Source organism: Lathyrus oleraceus, chromosome 7 (assembly GCF_024323335.1).
Source record: "Lathyrus oleraceus cultivar Zhongwan6 chromosome 7, CAAS_Psat_ZW6_1.0, whole genome shotgun sequence".
Lineage (NCBI taxonomy): Eukaryota > Viridiplantae > Streptophyta > Magnoliopsida > Fabales > Fabaceae > Lathyrus > Lathyrus oleraceus.
In genome coordinates, this window is record NC_066585.1 from 390,737,118 (window position 1) to 390,742,315 (window position 5,198).

Below are 5,198 nucleotides of genomic sequence, written 5' to 3' on the forward strand. Positions count from 1 at the left end.
GATCAGAGAATCATTAAGAAAGACTTCTGGGAAGGACAACTGGTGTTGTTGTTCAATTCTAGGCTCAAGTTGTTTCCTGGCAAATTGAAATCAAGATGGCCATTTGTTGTGCATAAGGTATCTCCCCACGGAGCGATAGAAATCAAGAATCAAACCAATGGGGATATATTCAAGGTGAATGTCCAGAGGTTAAAGCCCTATTACATAGGACAAGAATCTGGATTGATTGACCATGTGCGTCTCACCTAATGAGGTGAACGACCGTCGAGCCATGCGACGTTAAACGAAGCGCTTCGTGGGAGGCAACCCACGCATTTGATTTCTAATTTATTTCGTTTTTCTTTTTCTTTGTGTGTGCTAAAATTTTGTTGTAGGGGAGGAGGATAATTAGAAGGGTAAAGTCACAAACACCTCAAAATGGAAGGAAACCACACAAGTGCAGTAAAACAACAAAACAATTTTCAAATGTTGAGGGAGCCAGATCACCAACACGGGCGCCCGTGTTGAACAACACGACCCATGTTGATTGCCCTGAACCAAAGAAGTGGGCGTGTGCAGAGAGGGGGAAACCAGATCACCAACACGGGCACCCGTGTAGATGCACACGGCCCGTGTTGTTTTGTACGGGATGGATTTTTTAATTTTTTGAATTTTTTTTGTTTTAAGTGGTGGGACCCACTTGACTTATAACTCATCTCCACCACTTATCCTTCATTATTCTGGTTTTACAAGACTCTCATTCTCTCTTCCTCCATTATTAACCTAGTCTCCACCACCAAAAGCTTCACTTTTCACCACTATCAACTCCATAAAACCACATCTCCCTTTCACAAAAACTGTTCTACTCTCCGTCCTCTACGTAGTGACGGTGACCATTTTTACTAATTCGTTATTTGGGTTTTGAGATATTTTGTAGGTACCCATTATTCCCCCGAAGAGAGCAAGCAAAGGAAAGGCTGTGGCCACATCTTTCAGGCCAAAGCAACGTGCGAGACGCAACCCGAATGCACATGGCATCCTGTTTGAGGAACAAGATCACCATGAAAGCTTCTGCCCCATCTGTAGGGGACAATGTTCAGAATGACCAGGATTTTTCAGGTGATGAGATGGAGGAAGATGATATACCAGAGGAGCAATTTGTGCCACCCCTACAAGACTCGAACCGACAAGGTGAAGGGTCATTTTCTATGTCTCAGGACCAATGTGGTTGGATACAAACTGAGATGGGTGTCCTCCGCACCGAGCAAACTAGACAAGGTGTGGAATTGTTCCGACAAGGGACGGTTATGGATGACATGCAAGCTATGATACAACGTCTGATGTTGTATTTCCCGCATGATCCTCCACCTCCTCCATAACAGTAGTCGTTGTGAGTCCCCTTTGTATCTGGATTTAAACATTGAGGTCAATGTTTAGTTCAGGTGTGGGGGGTTTTTTCCTTTCATGTTTTATTTTGTTTTCATTTTGTTTATGTTTTCCTTCATCGTTTTTGGCTTTCGTTTTTGCTTTTGTTGTCGTAGTATTTTGTTTTTATTGTTTACCTGTGTGTACAGAGTGATGAGAAATTGTTGGACGAATCCGGGATCGATTACAGTGGATGAAAGACACTCCCCATACTTGTTCTGTTAAGGTACCCCGGAAGTTGATGTAACCATGAGAAAGTAAAAGTCGGACACAATTTGGTGACACTGGACCGAGAGAGCGGTATGGTAGAACCGAATCGGAAAAGAAACCAATGACACTAGGAGGCTTCAGAGCTTGTAAGTTTAACCAACATGGTGAGAATACAAAGGCCAAACACTAAATATCATCATGAGAGTTCAGCCAGGTATGACTCTATCACTCTGACTTTGCGTATGTTCTTTTGACACTTCACATCATGACAACACACACTGAGGCAAGTTGTTTGTTTAGCCCAGAGCCTTTCTAGCCATCCCTATTTGTATGTTTACCCTTCGTGAACCCCGTTGAGCCTTAGCCTCTTTGTTCGTAATAAACCCCATATTAACCATTAATCATTCATTTCTTCCATTAATCGGCATGATTGTCGTAAGTTACAAAATATGCAAAAAGCTAAGTTTGGGGTGGTAATCTTTAAAGAAAGGGCGAGTGCATAAGAAGAGATCTAAAAGTAATGCAAAAAGAAGAGACGTGTGTATGTCCTAATAAAAAAAAAGAGAAAAAAGAAAGAAAGAGAAATGCACTTGCCGAGACTTAAGACTCTAACACCTGTAAAATGCTCACAGAGAATTGAGTTAAAAAGAGTCAAAAGTGAATAAACCCAAAGAGTTATGAGTTAAGCACGAAAAAAAAGAGAAAATCAAACAACATAAATGTCGAGTTCAAAACCATTTGTTATCCATTTATGTGTCTATCATATCGTACCCAAGCCCCGTTACAACCGAAAAGACCTCATAAAATGTGTGGAATCTGTTGTTGTAGTGAAATTAGAATTTATTCAAATTTAAGAGTTTGGTATTGCATGTTGTGCTGTGAGTGTAAACACCCTAACCATGAGAGATGTTGTGAGTATGTGAAAAAGCTTGTAGGTAACGAGGCCTCTGATGTGGAAATGTGGTGGACAGTTTGAGTCGGGAAAACCGGAAACTTGATTGGAAAGGAAGAACACAAGTTGTGAAGGACAAGGTTGCATTGTGGAAAGTGAATCCGTGGGTGACCTTTGTTTGGACTCAATACATCACTTGAGGACAAGCAATTAGACAAGTTTGGGGTTGTGATCGGTCATCATTTCCATTGAATTCCCACCTTTTATCCGGCATATTTTCATCACTTTGGTAAGATTTGTGGTTGTTTTTAGTTATTTTAAAGTCATTTAACATGTTTCGTTAGTTTATTATTGCATTGCATTTTGTTACATGTTTGTGTCAAAAAGTCTCTTTTATGCTTCGATTTGGTAGTGTTAGCGTTGCAGGTTGTTGCATAGGTTCAAAAGGACTAATAGCTGAGTGTTGGATGCTCCGGAAGGCCAAAATATGAAGATGCAGAAGGTCAACACGGACTCCCGTGTACATCAACACGGCCCGTGTTGTTTGCCAGGAAGGAGCACTCAAAGAGGGGAGTCAGGGGGTTAACACGGGCACCGATGTACATCAACACGGCCCGTGTTGATGCCTCTGTAGCTTGCTTTAAAAGACACAACTTTTGAAGAGCAACACGGGCACCCGTGTGAATCCACACGGCCCGTGTTGATGGGCGCGACTGAGAAATTTTACTTTATGTTGTGTGGATCTGCCCTATTCATTAAGGGTATTTTGGACTTCTTGCTGGGAGAAAAAACCATCTGAGGCTATTAGAAGACTTTGGAGAGAAAGAGAAGGGGACTTTTTGACGTACGAGAGAAAAACATTGCACTGGAGAATATAGCTACTACGGAGGATTTGAAGACAGCGAGATTCAAGGGCATCAACCATTGAAGATCAAAATCTCCTAATTCTTTGTAATGTTTAATTTCCACACTATGATTTCTTTGAATACTATGAGAGGCTAAACCCCCCAATGCTAGGGGGTTGGTCCTGATTTGATCTTATGTTATGAATTCGAACCATGGATTTTCTTATTACTATGTTACGTATTTCAATTCAATTGTGTGATGTTATTATGCTTTTGTATCGGACAAATACAATTAGATCTATGACTATCAATAACAGGATTGTGATTGTTAGGGTTTTCACACAATTGGGTTTATAATTGCATCACCTAGGACTAAGAACTTTTGTAAATCACCATAAACCTTGATATTGTTTATGATTAAAACCAATGATTAGTTGAATGGACATTTGAGTAAGAATTGGTAGTTTAATAGTTTCTTCATTAAGGACTTAAGGAAGAACATCCTGAGGTTAGGTAATTGAATGTTTCATGTGTATTGAGGAAATCTTGACTTGAATTCATAACTAGTTAAATCAACCACTCACACTAGCATGTTTCATCTTAATCAATTATTCTTTACTATCTTTTTGTGTTTGTTGTTATAAATTCCCAAAACTAACCAAACCATTGTGTTTTTGTTCAAATAGAATCAGAAGTAAAATAAGTATTTTCTACGCAATCCCTGAGATCGATACTTGGGAATAAAACTCCTTATTACTACATCGGTAAAAATAATATACTTGCTATTTTTCCGATCAAAGATATCACATGCAAAGAATGCAGATGATGAAAAAATAAAAGGCAACGACCAAGGAAACATTATAGTTATTCTCAAAGGTCGTGTGAGATCTTGCAAAAAGGAAGGAAATAAGCACTATCAACAATACATATTTTCCCAAGAATATACTTAAGTATTATAGTCCCTAAAGGTCATCATGATGAAGCAAGTGAAAAGACATTTAGGGTATATGACACATTAAAGGCACAAGTTCCCCATAACGATGATGTTACACATGACTTTTCACTCAAATCAAGCAATGATAAAAGAAGAAAAACACAATAAAGGCCTCACCATGCAAAGCATGGGAAAAGACTTGGGGAACAACTGTTATGAGCCGCCTATATGGCACTAATAGCTATGACCCATAAATAAAATGGCTCACCAGATCGCATGCGAGACATATGCACTATCATAGACCAAGAAGTAGGCAATCTCAACCCAAGAACAATCAGACAGATCCCCGCATCTCGCGCCGATAGATCAACAAACTGTTATAACCGTCATACTATATAAAAGAGAGAACACACAATTTCTCAGGAAAATCAAATTTAGATCTCTTTTGCTTCATCTCACTCTCATATTGATTTGGATGTTGAAGTGTTAACCTTACATATCAATCAATTCTCCATCACATCGAAAGCTCGAGTCCGCCGTTACGATTTATATCAATTATTCACCCATCAATCATGATTCCAATCCGAAACAATATGTTATAACATACTAGCATATAATATTTTTCATAAAGCTTTTAGTACTTATTTTTATAAGTATAAGATAATTTATAAAAACAACCCGTAATATATATATATATATATATATATATATATATATATATATATATATATATATATATATATATATAATTTTTATTTTATTTTATATTTTGTTATTAAATAACTTAGTTCCAAATAACCAAATAACATCAAATGGTTTGATGACAAGTATTTTAAGGATGTTGAATTTTTAATAATGCTACTATGTCAAAATTGGTCTTTAGAACCATTTTGCTCCCTCCCTACTTCCTCTT